At 33.4% G+C, this 17,445-nt stretch overlaps 1 protein-coding gene across 40 annotated transcripts in view; it reads right to left on the reverse strand.

The window, feature by feature from the left end:
- NRXN1 (neurexin 1) overlaps positions 1 to 17,445 on the reverse strand; it is a 725,995-nt gene that overhangs the window by 613,651 nt on the left and 94,899 nt on the right. The window contains exon 6 of one of the 40 annotated variants that reach the window (XR_014582549.1): positions 4 to 15,269. The exons of the other annotated variants lie outside the window; for them this stretch is intronic. The gene's annotated coding sequence lies outside the window, so the exon portion shown is untranslated. Of the gene's footprint in view, positions 1 to 3; positions 15,270 to 17,445 lie in introns of those variants that run through there. 40 annotated transcript variants of the gene reach the window in all.

The raw sequence follows: 17,445 nt of genomic DNA on the forward strand, positions 1-17,445 counted from the left end.
AGAATGTAAATTAATTGACAACATTTATTTTCTACCCTGAGGTTAAAATTACTAAGGGACAAAAAAAGTAGAGACATAGATAATATCTTTGAGAGAGTAATTATTTTTTTTAATCTTTTCTCATATGTAGTTGCCATAAAAATAATTTGAAGTACCACATTTGGAAATAAGCATGAGAAAGCACACACACAAAATATAGGGAATATTGAGAATAAAAACATTTGATAAACTAATTACAAGTTTTGTAATGCTAGTATTTAGGATGTTCTCTGAGCTATTCTGGGCACTGTAAAAACACGATAGGAAGCAATTCCTACTGAATCAGACAGAAAAATAATTGGAGAGTTTAGCAAGTGTTGAACAGTTATACAGTTTGGGAAAGTTGGGTTTCATGAGTTTATTTTGATGTGCTGAAGACTCGCATCAGGCAGGAATAGAAACCTTTGCAATTGGAAGATTCTTGAAGTAGTAAAAATGCACATATCTTCAGGGAACAAGGCATGTTAATGTTCAAGAAGGGGCCAGTTTGTAGTCAACCAGGGCATCCTTGTTGAATAATTAACTTCACTAATGAGATGAAAAACAAGCAGTTTCTATTTTTCATGCTAAAAATTAGGAGAAGAGGCTTTGCCATACTTTTTTTTTTTTTTTTTGCTAACAGAGACACAAGGATTACACTGACTTTAGCAATTGTGTTTTCCTACACACTACTCACAATTTCTGAAAGTTTTTGAAATCAGACTTGAACAGTTTTTGTCAATAAATAATTCCAATAGATTAATAATTTCATAGATGATATAAATTTTCCTGATAGTCTGAAGACTATGCTCAGTACTGCCAGGGTGACAGATGGATAGTTATACATTTATAAGGAAACAGAACATAGACAGCTTCTCCTCTTCTTTTTATTACTATGATTCAATACTGTGTCTGTACTAGTTTTATAAATTTTTTATTTTTAATATTTCTTCTCCACTCTTATATCCCAGAGTTATGTATTGTAGGTCTTGACTAGTGCCTGATCATAATCAATTCTATGCTTCAGAATTGTTTCTGTCGCATAAAATTTTGCTTTCATCATCAAAGTGCAATTGTTTTATGAAGTGTGCTTTTTTAAAAGTTACTTCTGGAATTACTTCGTATATGCGTGATGCAAACTCATGAGTTTTCTTCAAAAGTTAAAAATCTGGAGAAATACGAGATTTTAAGTTATCAGAAAAGCCTGCATGAGAACCAGAAGAGGATTAAAGGTGTTGACTTTCTGGACATACATTAAATCCTCATAAGGGAGAGGGAAAACCTACACATGGGAAACAGAACTTCTAGTCTTGGAAAATGTAGCTGACAACAACACAGCCCAATTCTTTTACATTTTTTACAAACCATGATACATATAGGATATATATGTATATCCCACCTGCTCCTTGAGATGAAAACAAATTACCTTGTCCAAAATGGGAGGAAATTATCTGCATCAGTGATTTCTTGTAACCAAATTAGTTATGCTTTGTCCAGAAAAGTGTTGTGTTTTTTTTTTTAGTCTGGGCCTGTTGTTTCTGGGAACTGTGCCAGCATCCCTATATAATATTTTCCTTATCATCCTGATAGGCTTGGTAGTTTCTGATCTTTTTCACAATGTAGGTATACTAAAACAATTCTGTAAGTAGAGCCAAATGGTCCTTTGCTTAAATCTTTAGAAGGTGTTTAGGCATGAAACTCTGTTTTGAAATACCAACGAGGAAAACAACCTTAATCACTTTATACCATGGTTCTTAAACTTACCTTTCGATCCAGATGTCTGTTTCAGTTCTTACATTAGAGATCACTAATTATATGAGACAAGGGGCTGTATTTTATTTTTGTATAAAGACACTTTTGTATACAGTCACCTTATTGTATAAAAAGGATAAAAAAAAGATAAATATTCTTCCTAAGATATCCTTAAATCATGGAAGAAACTGATTTAAAACAAACATGCAAAACTCTTCCAGCAAACAGAATATTCCCCAAAAGTCCACTATTTCTTTTCTGCCCATGACATCAACGGATAAGATAATTCTGAAAAGCCCTTATGAGGGAAGACTAGTAACATTTTCAGTGGAAATAGTTTTTATACCTCTCTGAAAATTCAGGAAAAAGTGGAATAGAAATAGAGAACACATTCCTTTATAAATAGTTTCAGTATTAAATCAGTCTTTCAGGATTTTGTATTCTCTTTAATAGCTCTCTTATTACTGAATTATAAGGCTATAAGACATATCAAGTCATTGGACTCATAGCATTAAAGAAAAAGCATACCATCTTGTCATGTAAAAGAACAGACTGTTCAAATTTTCTGTTAAAGTAAGAACATACTGCATTTAATATTCTCTTATTCTCTTTTACTGAACTCAGAGTAACCAAAGCACAGTTAATGTCCAAAAAGCAGACTTGTGTCCATACTACTATGCAAAAGAACATACATGTGTGTCTTTTGTGGCAAGATTTCCTATTTTTCAGCACAAGTACTTTAACTTCTGTTTACTGTTTTCACATTGTATTGCTTTTGTTCTCCTTTGCTGAGCTATTTGGAAACAAGTAGCTTTTGACAGGTAATGACAATATCCTAAATTTGGGCGCACGTGCAAGTACAATCACAATCAACATTACTTTACATGGTTATGACTCCTATTACTTGACGTTCTTCAGTGACCAACTTTCATCACAAGTTCCATATAGAGCAATGTTTATGATAACAAGCTATACTGCCATTTCCTTAGACAACACATAAACACTGAAGAAATGTGGGAAACTAATCTAAGGAAATATTTCACGTTTAGGAGATGACAACAGTTTTCAACAGTTCATTCCTCTGATCTGTTTTGGATGAAGATAGGCCTGCAGCAGAGGCCCACGGCAACCCAGCACCATTCACATCCTTGGTTACCTGCTGATGTCCTTCTCTTGGCAGGCAGAGAGACTTAGCAGCCCTCCCCAGTGCAAAGCCTTTCATGGGACCCATGCTCAAAGCAAGTCTACACCACAGTAAAGCTCAAAACTCACCAACTCACCACTCTTGCCAATGGGAATTTTGATTCCCCTGATACTGTATAAATACCTCAATTGTCTTTACAAATAGTAAATGTGAAACTCTCATGCACAAAGAAAAAAAGCTGGAAACCCCTACGCAAGATCTTAGAAGACACAGGATTAAAAAGAAGAAACCAGAAATAAGTTGGAAATCTCATTGACTTTTAAATATTTAGCATAGAAACAGGTTTTTGAACTAAATTAGTAAGAAATACTCTTTTCACCCAATTCCATGGAAAATCATGAACAGTTAGAAAGACTGAAAGACCATATGTACCACTCTGTTGCTCATAAGTAAGTACCCATAAACCTGAGAGGCAGATGCATTCTCCTGCTAGTTAGCAATGCATTGAAGTTGTTATCCTACTTCTGAACAAAATAAAAAATGATAACCTTTATGCCTAAAACAAGAACGCTGTTACAGACTTTAAAGATCTCACATTGGAGCCTAGTACTGTACTGCATCAGGTTACTTAAACTTTCTAGAGCGGGAAATTTCACATCTGTTCCTCTTCTATGCATTTATTTTTGGCTAGCTTGAGTACTCTTGCATGTCTGATCTGCCCTGACTTCCATTTTAGGACTGAATTCCTTTTTAGGACTTCAGCACCCCCAAACTTTAAAGAACACTTTGCATCTTTGCATCTTTTCTGATCTATGCCTCATTAGCTACAAATCTAAATCACAGCTACATTGTGAGTGAAATTTTTTTATTTTTTTTCCCCGAAATGCAAATTTTACATAGAAAATATAATTGATTATCATTTCTGAGGTTAGGGATGAATTTTTCAGATAGATCTGAAGCCTCTGAGATAAATTTGCAAATTCCCACTTTGAAATTATAACTTTAATACTGGCTTCACATGATTTTTATCTGTAAGAGAAGCATTAATATTTGTTTCCAGTAAGTTATCAGTGTTTAACAAAACCAGTTTAGAAATCTAATGTCAACAGAATCAAGTAGTCTAGTTACTTTAACTACCAATAGTTATGGCCATCTGGGTTGGGTAATTAGTACTGAAAAAACAATGCTTCAATGTGGAGGTTTTGTGTACTACATACACAGGTAGGCTTACCTGAAAATAAATAAATAAATTAATTAATTAATTAAAAAAAATAATGCCAGGGATAAAATTAGGGAAATTTGAGAAGAAATGGTGGCCAAATTAATATTTTAGAATGCATCACAAGAGCTTCCTCAGTATTGTGAAGGCCTAAATTGAGAAGTTATTTAACTGTAAAATCTAGACAACATACAACTCAGACAATGAACACTTCCCCTTTAATACATCATCTGGTAAACAGCTGTACTGAAAGGTTCGTATCTCCTATGTTGTTTGCGGTCTGCTCTTGCAACAGTATGTTGTCTTAAATGATTTCTATTCCCTCTTTCCCTGGAGACAGGTCATGAAAGATTTATAAAAGGCTATGAAAAAATGATGCTGAACTGACAATAACTGTCATGAAAGGGAGTTCCTTCAAAGTCCAGTAAATGAGACAAATATTAAGCCTAATGTACAGGCTTTTCTTCAGAGCACATCTTTAGCATTAGTCAAAAAAAAAAAAAAATCCAAGTAATGCATTAATTTCACACAAATAAATGAAGCAAATTTTAAAAAGCATATTTACTATCTAATAGTGTATTTAGAGACTAAATGTTATCAAATTAGTTTGTTATTAAGAATACCACATTTTATAGAAACTGACTCATTTCTGCGAAAACCATCTTTATTGTAGGATTACAAATCTGAAGAAAAAAAACTTGACTCTGCTGTCCTTCCAGTTGAATAGGGACTAGATCATGTCATCTTAGAGAATCTTAATTTGTTCCACCCTTTCCTTATTACTTAGAGTGACATATGGAATTTCAGCTTCCTCTCTGGTGTTGCACTTTTCCACTTACTTGTGTGCAAGAGGTAGTCATGGTGATTTCTTTCACTCCTCTATAGCTAAGTCCTAGTCTGGGATACTTACGTATCCCACATATAGATCACAAAATGCTTCTTTATGTGGTTGCAGTAAATTACACTTCCACCATTCTACTTTTATATGATTGCAACAATAGCTAACAGTGTTGTTTTGGATACAGTTTGGGTAAGGTTTTAAGAAACAGCAATCCAAACCTTGAGGTTTGGTCACATAGCCCTGATTCCAAGTGACAACTGAATGGCAGTCTGAGAGACAAAATTTTAGCTACAGCTTATTTAGACCTGGATCACTGTGTTAATTTTAATACATGTTGTTAAAATGTGGGACCATATCTGAGATCAGATTCATTTCAAACCTTCTAGCTACCATGGAAGTTTTAAGCAAGGAAGTAAGAAGACCAAATTGTGCTGTCAGTTACATTCAGTAAATGTGCGGACATTCAAGATGTAAAGGATTTGGATTTGAAGATGGTTTTATCACTTACAGCTTCTCAAAAACTACCTCATCTTTTTAGAGAACAGATGCTCAGCCCTGCTGATACATGGCTGAAACATATGGCTGTGGATCTTCAAGTTAGGAAAGATATAAATAAAATACGCATGACTTGAAATAATATCATACAACACTACAGATATATCTGTCTTACCAAAAGCCCAAATTAAGATGGCTAAATATTCATTAAAAAAATGAGAATATTACAATATTGTTGTGAAACAGGGAAAGGAGATAGTTCAGTATTAGGTGGAATTTCTTATAAACCTTGTCTGCCTGCAACTGTCTGATTCTTAAAAGGCCTCAAAAAATGTAAAATCTTGGATAGCAGTACATGTTTCTGAAGAACTGTCAGCAGGAACATGCAAAAAAAAAAAAAAAAGTCTGTCCTATAAAAGTGTTTGTGAATTGCTTCATCAAAATAGTAATTATAAACAAGAAGTGAAAACTTATCTTTTTAGATCCCAATGTATACTAAAAAATAAAGTAAAAGCTATGATTTCTTTACTAAGGTAGATGTTAATGCAAACAGGCTCTTAGACAATTGAATAATGTACTCGTATGTCATGGTCAATTCAAATTCTTTTTATTAGAAGTAGCTGTGCAGCTGGCTATATCATCTGTTGATTAAGCTAACAGGGAAACTCTGCAAGTTTCCTTCAGCATCTTAGCATATAAAATAAAAAATCTATGCCACTACATTTTTTTTTCAAATCATAGGATCATATTATGGGGTGGAGGTTTTTAGATTTTTTTTTTTTTTAAACAGGAATCAATGAAGATATCTGCCAAGAAATCAGCATAACTATGTTCCACACAGTTAAGAACTAACATATACCTTTCCTTGAAAGAATCTGTAATGACCTCAATGTATTTTTTGCACTACCAAAAAAAAAAAAAAAAAAAAAAACCACATTGTATTACTTTCTATTTTTGTAGTTAGATATAAGTAAAACATACAATTAATTATTTCAGGGCATAAAGATCTTGAAAAACTGACTGCTGTTTTCTTTTTGTCCTTGTATGCTTCAGTTCGATTTCATTTGGAGGAAGGGAGGAAGTCTCTGCTCTGATTTTCAGTGTGACCAAGATGGGAAATAAAGAGCATACTGTTCTTGGAAAACAAGCTCGATGTAACTGCATCAGCAATTATAAGCAATCAGAAGGCAACAGAATATTGGTTATAGTTAGGTGGAAATTCTTGCTTGCCATAAAATGAGAGGCAGTGTCACATTAATCTACTGCTTTTGTTATTGTGTTATACCAACAAAAACTCACTTTAATGATATCCTAAATACACTAGAGCACACGCATTTATTGCTAAGAAAGAATATTTATTACTCCACAAATATGACTGCTGTCTCATATGTCTCACATTTACAGACAGGAGTCAAATGGCCCACATACTTTTTTCACTGTAGAAAGGAAGCCATACATCTTTCCATATTCATGAAAAGATAGATTAGAAAATTATAATGTTTATATTCTCTCAGTTATTATGAACAGTAATGAAATATAACTAAATTTATACTAATACAATTAAGAATAACAATATTTACTAAAAATATAAATAATACAACAAAGCAGTACAGCAAAAGTATCATCTTATAACAAAAATAAATAAACATCTTTCAAGGGGAAGGAAAGAATACAAGATTAGAAAGCCACCTTCCTTCCCTAGAAGGCTAACTTAATCAGTTTAAGGATATCTTTTGCTTCCATTTTTGATCTTCCCTTGATTGTCCTTTGAATGTGAATCAGTGTTAAACAGAATATAACTCTCCATTTCTTACTGCATATTGAGTTTCATGATCTAAAAAAAAACCATGAAGATTCATGAGTTAGTTTTGCATACTCTAAATGACTTCTCAGGACTCTTTCTGTTACCTAGCCATAATGGATACTTAGGTGACTTGTTCTAGGCCACAGCTTGCTTGACTTCATTTTAAATTCCAATCCAGAAATCAGAGTCTTCAAGAAAGTACTGTCAATATTCTGTTAAAAAATGTCTAACATATATAATATTGTACTGCATTTCCTAGTATACTAGCAGCTTTCTTTGCCCAGGGTACATTTTACAAATGTGTTCTACAAATGTAGAAGCCCATTCTAAAATGCAATGTGATGAGGTAAGTCCCTGTGGCAGATATGATATTCAAAATTAAGCATGTAGTGCTTGTGAAGATACATGCTCAAGAAGACTGCAGATTGCATCCAGATTTATATCCTTTTTTGATTAAGATTCAATGAATCTCACATCAACACTATTTCAGTAATGGCCAACATTAACAGAATGGGTCACAGGAAATTCTTAAATCCCAGTTTCCACGAGATGAAAAAAAGGTTTTGAAAACCAGAATTCCCTGTGGAGTGGAAATTATATTTTGATCAGAAAGACACAGAGCAAATTTAAAGATTTTAAATTTTGTTGCTCTGTTTTGGGCCTACAATATGCTGATTCTACATTACTTTACTATGTACATTACTCATTAAAGAACCAGCAGAACTATTTCAGTTGGTCTCCTTGGCCTACTTCTCATGAAGTCCAAAGACATGTCAGCACTTAAAGAACCTACCTAATCTAAAGCTCACTGGAGCAAGATGGTACAGTTTTCAGGGTCCTCTGTAACATACCTGAAGCATTCATCTTTGTTCAAATCCTCATGAACCAGAGCAAGCTAAGCAGAAAAAATATATGAAAGTATATAGAAGCCAAAGATGTGTATTTACTCTTGTCTACATGAACTTCTACGATGAGAGTGCTTGTGTGAAGTTCTTACCTTCACTGTAAATGATACATTTAAATAAATAACAAAAAATGTTCTTATAATTCAATATACAGTAGAAGTTGAGACAGATCAACCTTAGTCTAAGTGTTATTGATATGGAATAGAAATGCAAGCAGGGGAAAAAAAAGATCGGATCCTTAGACATTGTATGTTGGTGAAGCTGCAGTTATTATCCTACAAGTAACATAGGTTTTTGAAAATTCAACTCAAAACACTGACATAAAAATCTGTCTGTAGAAGTTTTTTCAACAATTTAAGATGATCCTATGTTTAAATGGCTATTATTTTTTATTCCTTTTTGCATCACAGTATATAAGCATCCATTACCAGTAAAAACAAAAAATAAACCCTACTGTTTTCATTGGCTTTTCTAATTTTTTAATACAATCACTTTTCAGAGCAACTCATAAACTGACTATGTCAAAACTTCTCACTTCAGATCAAAGTCAAAACACAACAACTACAAAAAGTTTCATAAAATAATCATGTCTGAAACAACTTTAAAAGCCAGCTCCTTTCTGACTCAACTGTACTGTTCAGATGTAATTTTAAGTTTACGTGAGAAAGAGGAGACAAATTTTGTCTCTCCTGTGAGGTGATGGATTACTTTCTAAGCCATGCTCAGAAACATACTTGAAGAAAACATTAATTTACAGAGAGATCTAAATCTGATTTTTTTATTCTCATCTTTTTTCTTCTACAGCCATGAGAGTGCTTGTGCAGGTTTCTTAAGGTCCGTTAGTAAGTCATATTTTTAAAAAAATAAATGCATCAATAGCACAGAGTTCTTAAAGTGCAATGAAAAAGCCCTGCAACTTAGTGCTACCTGTAAGAGGTATCTACCAGTATCCCACTACATTCCTGTCACAAGACTCCTGTCAGCATGTGCAAACTGAAAGACCCGCTTATTGTAAAACTTCGGAGTAAAATTGGTATGCAGCTTATCAGTCATGGGGTAAAATAATTATTTTTGAAAAGAATGACATCCTTATTACAGGGATGGAGACAAAAGGGTGAGAACTCATGTACACACTTCAGTGAGTGAGCACAGCAAAATAAAAAAAAAAATATTTTACTGGGACATTTAAACTTTTGCATACTATTTAATTGTATTTTATTTACAGTGATAGTATTGCATGATTCCTGGGTATAGCTTGTAACTGCAGTGAGAGGGATTTTTCTACTACTCATTTATATGGAAAAAAATGCTACTGTTAAAAAATTAGGTTAGGAATATTTTATGAGAGTAAGGAACTGCTGATTTAAAAAAAATTAAAAAATTATATCTTCTCTCTCTGGCTTGCGGTATTGTACATTTGCCTATATACTCATCAGACAGAACTGAATTGCCAATAGCAACAGATTTTCTGCTGCTGATGGGTGGCTTATATATTGTGAAGATGAAGGAAGCTCAGGATCTGACTTCAGTAGGATCACCAAAGTGGATAGCATGGGCCAACTAGGAAAAAAAAAAAAAAGTCCCTTGCACTTCTCACAATTGGGAACTACTGGGAACTACCTTTTATGTACGTGGCTAGGGGCAGCATTTGGCAAAATAACCTTGGATCCAAGATAAAATGTCATATACATTCCATATGTTGAAAATATTAATCAGGGGAATGTTTCATCTCTGAGGGAGAGAGATCTGGTATCAATGTTTTAGCAGACTGCCAGGACAAACTCCTCTCTTAATCAACAGGTGTTTTGGAACATGAGGGTCTATATATAGCTGAATATTTGCATAAAATGAGGAATTATCGCCATCATTTAGACTAAACACAGCAATATGGGTGTTAGACCTTTTCAAAGTTTTCTTCACCAGCTTTTCCCTTCCCCTCTAGCAGCACTGTCAATAATGAAGATGTGTTTTAAGTATAGCAATGAACTCTATTACCAATTATGAATTTTATAGAAGTTATGCTGAAATCTTATTGCATTCTCCAATATAGTAATGCTTTGGAGCAAAATGTTGAAGCCTGTTGTTATTACTTACTACATATGAAAACAGAAGTAATGCTAGTTTAGTTTAACAGCTTCCATAAGAACATACTCACTTTTGATATTTTAGTTTAAATTTGCTTTTTAGAAAATTAGTAAGAAAATCTCCTACTATTTAGGGAACAGGAAAATAAGTTGAAACTCTGATGAGACCACAGCACATTCTGACATCTAGTATCACTTCACAAGACAAAACAAAACAAAAAATCCCACACCTTGCAAAGAGATATTTTATGAAGCTCCTAGTCTTTATTTACAAAATATGAATATCGAGCATGCTGCCTGCTGAGTAGCTTTTAACTCTTCAAGTAAGCATCACGATGCAAACATTTGAAAAGCTATTTCATTTTAGGGAGAAGGACAGCAAGAAAAAGGGTCAGATCCATGTAAATCTTATCAGCACGTATTTTAGCAAAAGGAGGAGAGTATGTAAATATACATACAGCAAAGGATTTTACTAGCACAAAGACACACCTTCAAAGAAATTTAAACACTAATTTTTGAAGGAATAGATTTTTCTGTGATCTATTTGCTTAAATCTTTGCTAGTAAAGTAGAAGAAAAAATCTTCCCTCGTTTCATTGAATTCCTCCCTAGACATCACTTTTCTGGCCATTTTGATCTTTCTGTTCCAAGATAACTTCAAATGGGAGACAGGAACAGAAGGAAAGTCTGTTTAATTATCACTCTGCACACGTTGCCATCTTTACCCACATAGAGGAACGCAGGAAGAGGCTCTCACATCCTCCAACACCCGCTCTCAGTTGGCTCAGTCATTTGTGAAATGTTTGCCAGTCTCTCTACTAACTACTCTGAACAAACACAGCAGCACGCTGGGTGAGCATTCAATATGAATGGGGCGAAAGAACATGTAGAATAATTTCCAGCACTTTCCTCAGGAAAGCATTTTATTTTAGCTGTTTTCATTTGAAAACAGCAAGAGATCCTTCCTCCCGAAAAATATTCCTGTTGCATGAATTTCATTAGCATAGCTAGATAACTCTGACTGGATACCAAATGGTATGATTTACATTCCCGTATATACTTTCTGCCATATGTCCAGGAGTTGGATGTATCCTCTATATATTATAGTCCTGGCTGATTCATCTACAGCCAAGCGTTCAGAAATGTGTGCTTATGGCAAAGAGTAAGGGTTTCCGTGTCAGTCAGTTTTATTTGTAAAGATGAAGAAAATGACTGGCTTATAAATGTCAGAATCAACTGAAGTTTCCCTTTGATTTCTCATTTATACAGGATAATAAAAATACATCACATATTACAGAGAAATAAGTGATAACTCCACCAAAATTGTGGTTTTCTCTGTAGAAATAAAAACAAAGCTGTAACTATTTTCCATACATTTAATATTTAAATTGATTTTGTTAAAAAAAATCATAAAAATGAATATACAGAATTTATCCCTCTGCAACATATTGATTTTGATGATTTCCCATCATAAAAACATTTCCATAGGCTACAAATACCTGAAATCTTTCTTTGAGAAAGTACAGATTTGCAAAACATATCCTAAATTGACCAGTGGCATAAACCATAAAGTAAAATAATGCTTAGACTGTCTACTGTGTTCAGCATCTGGTAAGTTAACATGTTTAGTGCTTTAGCTTTGACAGCACCAAAGAAGGTATTTCTGAGAAAACAGAGATACAAAAGATGAATCATAAGTTTTTGCAAATTGATATCATATTAAAAGTGAGATTTAAGAACTATCGAAAGAAGCAGCTTTGGGTTCAGTATCTAACATTACCAGAAAAGTGAAATTCCCATGAAGCAGTGCTCTATCACCATGGCAACCTTGCAAGGTAACACAAAAGAGTTCATCTTTATGCAATGAAGTTTTATAAAATCTATCATTCCAAATGTGACAGCATGTGCTATCTTTTGGGTCTGCTGTGACACCACAAGGCATAGGAGTTATTAAATATAACCAATGCCTCATTTATTACCAGTCAAAGAAGTTACCTTTTAAATGCAAATGTTTAAAATTAAAATGAAGGGTTTAATCAGTAAAACTTCACAACCTTAAATTACCATAGGGAAAGCAACAATATCAGCTTTCCCCACATTGTATTTTAAATACATTTTTAATATATTAATCCTAAGATCAGTGCTAATTTTTGACAACTATGACATGACCTTTAGAAGTAAAACTAATAAAAGCAGTATGACCATTGCCTTTTGAAATAAACCCCTATAATCTGAAAGCATAAAAGCTATACTAATAATTGATTACAAACAGAATTACAGTGCAACCTAGAGAGCATGTCATTAGTAATTCTCAAGACTCCCTTTTTTCCACATAAATGTAGTTTATTAAACTTAAAACATGTTTGAGAGCAAGGTTACCAGGCAAACTGCCTCAAGTGCTCCAGGTTAATTCCATTCATGTTATTTTCTACCGAATGTCTAATTGTGAATGACTCTTCCTATTGATCTCTTGCCTGCATCAATAACTTTTTTTCCATCTCTATGAACCACACATGGAGAAAAAAAAAAAAAAACTGTAATAGATTTTTTGTACAGAGGCTGATGTCTCTTTTTTTTTCCTCAAATGTCATTTGTTATTTTGAAAAAGCATACAAAACAAAACGTCCAGGAATGAAATGAAACTATGCAAATTCCAACAAATCAAAAACTTTCAAAATACTATGTTGAAGTTCTTATTTTCCTAATGCCTTTTTTTTTTTCTCCTTTCAATTTGTTTAAGTCTAGACAAAGGTATTTTAAATGATTTAAATGACCTTTAGGATTTCAGAACATGCACAATGCTGGCTTAGTGAATGTAAGCAAAGTCCACAAGTAACCTCACGAAACTGCACCATAAAAAGAACATTTTTTTATATATATATTTTTTTCTCCTCATATCGGGGTATAAGTGTAACTCAGGTATGGATTCAATAATAGAATTATACAACCTGATGTGGCTTGATTTCAAAGATTTTTTTCCTAGGTTAGTATGACTATTAGGCATGTATCTTGAGCAAATGTCTTTGTAATGTCAGCAATAGAATTTACATTCTTCAGAAATAACCTGTTCAAATAGAACTGAGGTTTTGATAATAAGTAGACTATGAAAGGTACAGGTGTACTTTCATAATAAATATAGCATATGATCTTAATAAGGACAGAAAGTCAAAATTATCTGCAGATCCATCTCCTCATCTAAGCACTTTTGAATTCCAAGTAACTTCATTAGGCAGAAAACAAACGAACAAACAAACAAACCCAACAACCAGACAGAAATGTTTTGTAAGCACAAGACAGCAATTTTCCAGCTTTGCTGTACCCTTTCAAAGGATTCTGATGACCAAAAATAATAATAATAATAATAATAATAATAGTTAAAAAAAAGTACTGTTGTAGCCAGTTTCCTGATACTTATTCCAGCAGACATATGGGCTTCCTGGCACCACTTTACATTACAGTACAACAGAGAAAGGCCTCTCTGAAGAAGCACTTCTTCACATGAATCCCTGGATGCAGTAATGGGACATTCATCTTCACATAATTTGTCTTAAGTGTCTTTGAGGTGGCTCTAAATTCAGCTGGCGTTGAATTATCTCTTGATAGAGTTCATGAAACAGTACAATGTTCCATAAAATATACCTGTTAGCTGTCTTGCTCTTAGATTCACCCCGCTTGCCTTCTAATTGTTCACATAAACACAGGGTTTTGTAAATATGTAGCTAAGATCTCAGTGTTAAAAGTCTCAATCAACATTGAAAAAAAATCACACACAAATTAAAGAACAATACAAAAAGTCCGTAAACTACAACTGCAGCTTTCCCTCCTTTCATAGAAAATATCTTGAAAGCCTTATTACTGCTCACATGTGCCTAATGCCACTGCTAAGATTTCATGTTGAAGCAGATGTGAATTGTGAACAAAGACCCACCCACATTTATCAAAGTTTTGCTCTTCCTTCTCCATAGAAAATCTAAATGGGAAAGATGAAAACATCAAATATAGTAACTTGGCTTTGGGTTGCAAGACCTAAAACTCATTTCATTATTCCCATATTATAATATTAAACTGCTCAGACATCTTATAAATAACATATTTCTTCTTCTTGAAATCATCTCTTTACAAAATACATATATATATACTTTTTTTAAAAAAAAAAAGGATACAAGTTATTCAGATTAAAAGTCATAGTTAAAGCTTTTTAGTTTATAGCAACCAAAACTGGACCATTGAAAACTTGCTTAGCACACCTATGTTTTTCCTTGCATCATACACCAAAGCCCTTCTTGGTTGACTGCAACTGCTTTCAGGAAAAGAATAATAGATAACCAGAACCAAGAGTCAGCTAACTCTGAGAAACTTCATCTTAACAAGAACATATTCCCAGCTCTAAAAGCAATTTCATCTCTGTATTGTCAATATTAAAGCTGTATTTTAAGTAATATAATATTGTATCTTTATCTGCATTCTGATTTGAATAGAGTAATTAACAATAACTTCTTAGTGTCTTTGATTAAGAAATAATTTATATAACTTGCTGAACTTAATAATTCCACAAAATCATCTACTTTCTCTAACGTAAATTTGTGACCTACTGTGTTTTTGTTACTAGGGCAGTTTGTGCATGCTTTTGCAAATACTGTAACTGCTAAACAGCAATTTTCTTGTTACATACTTCACATATGAAAAAATAAAGAGAAAATTTATAATATACGTGGTTTTTAAATCCATATAATCCATAACATTAAAAATAATAACAGTGAACAACAAACCTCATTTTAATTAATAGGAGTTTTGCCATGGACTTCAGTAAGGCTAGGATATTGCTTTAGAGTATTTAACCAATAAATAAGATTACAGACAGATTATTCATTTAAAGTAGAGTTAAGCCTACTCCATAAAGCTCAGAAATAAAATTTCAATATATTTAATGTTCTGATATATCTGTTGTGTACATTTTGAAGTGTTCAGGATGCAAATATACCGAGGTCGTAGTCTGAGACTTTCTTTTCTGTAAATAAAGGTTGCTATGTGTTAGTTATAAAAAAAGTAATCTGACTGTAAATATAAATTTATTCATTTCAAAAAAGAATTTATTTCCTGAAATAATTCCACTAAAAAGGCATTTATGTAAACAAAAATTAGTGACTGAGTTTTATACTATTCAATTACCGCTTCATTACATAGATAATGATAAATCAATTTATAACAAACATTTAAAAACTACACATTTTTCTAGATTATCCCACAGCTTAATGTATTCTTTCATGACATAACATACCAGAGCCCAAAGTCTTACAGTCTTAGCCCTAAGCTAAAAATATTCCTTTAGCAGCTATCGGCTATTTCAAGGCTTATATTGAAGGACATATATTTTCATATCTCAGCAGTGGAGAAGAGCAATGCATAATAAAACAAGGTCATGGCAAAGCAATACTGCAAATGAAAAAAAGATATATATATATATATTAAATCAATGCTAATATTATCTATATTGATGACCCTTTTCATCACCATCACTCTGAACACGAAACAGATTTCTACCATATGAGCTTGCCAATAATATTTGTGGACTGGAAGAAGGAGAGCAGGTGCTTTCTTTTTCTTACTTTTTTTTACAAGTAATTCAGTGTTAAACACAGCACTCACAGTTTACCACATGAGCAGATTAGTAGCTGACATAATATCTGGTTTCATGGCACAAGATTGGCTTTTATACAATTATATCCAATCCTTTTATAATAAACAATGCCACAGCCAAAACTGATCTCCCTTATAAATTTAGAGCAAACAGTTGTTATTCCCAAGAGATGGCATACAAAAAAAAAAAAAATCCTGGTGCAAGGGTACTGAGTTTCATGTATTGGCATCCCAGCAGCAGCTCTACCAAAACTTCATCACAGAGGTAGCAACAACACTCTTCGGGAACTTCTGCCAGTTGAAAATGTCTGCTTAGAAGAAAGATGCCTCTCAAAATTACTGGTCTACCTTTGATAGCCTCTTTCAGCTCTTGACCACAATGGACTTACTGCTTGACATATCTTTGCCTGCACTTCTACCAGAGTAAAAAGACGTAAAATAATGAAAACAATACTGGCTTTTCTTCTGTCTCTATTTCCATATATGACAGGTAATTAATTATAACCACTTATTGACCATCAGCTCACAGCAGTGTGTGCTTTTTTTCTTTAAGACCACTGAAAACTAGATGACATAAATAGTTTAATAATAAGAGGTGGAATTACAATATTAAATATATATTAGCTGCCATTTGATAATATAATCCATATGCAAATCATCAGTAGATTTTTAAGACATTTTCCCCCAATCCTCTTTACTAACAGGATTTTCTTCAGGAAAGTATCATTAAGTCATTACAAGCTGATCTGTAATTCTAGAAGCTCACCTTTCTCCACTTGCAGAAGGCTACATTTGACAGCTAAAGCAAAACCTCAAATTTTTGTTTACAATATGATATGCCAGACTAAATGCACTGCATAGCACCTTATTCAGCAAACTTCAATTTTCACACTTTTACTGGTTTTATAATAGCAGACGAGTCCTGAACTTCTGAGTACTGGAAGGGAAGTAATTTTACACACCACATAATCTTGGCTGATCCAAACCTTAAATCTTTTCTGAATGTGTCTCAGTCACAATAAAAGATTGAGTATGCAAGATCATACAGTCACTCTGGTGGTTCTGCTGTCTGTGGTGGGTCAACCTGGCAGTGACTCTGCTCAAGGCTTCATGCTACTGCCCAGTGTTACTCCCAGCTTTGGTCTTAGCCATGATGTAAATATTTCACATATTGCTGTAATCTTCATTGTTTTACGAATTCTTTCCAGACACTCAGCAGATGAGTAACGAGAGGTCAGAGCCCTAATAAAGACCTTCTCCACTATTTATATACTAATCAAATCATAATATATCTCACATTTAAATGTGTTTCTATAATTCAGGTTAATAGTCCATAACTAAGTGCCATTAAAATTATAGGTGCATTTTTAAGCTACTTTGAAATAAAATGTTTTAACAGATTTGAATTCAAAGAGAACAAACAAAAGCTAACAAAGCACACTCAGGACTATGGCCACAGCCGTACCTTCTTAGCATTTTTGTGTTCAATGCCAAAATTTAGATCTTTGCATATTCACAACCTAGGCTGCAATAACCACAGTTTAGAC

Source organism: Anser anser, assembly GCF_964211835.1.
Source record: "Anser anser genome assembly, chromosome: 3".
Lineage (NCBI taxonomy): Eukaryota > Metazoa > Chordata > Aves > Anseriformes > Anatidae > Anser > Anser anser.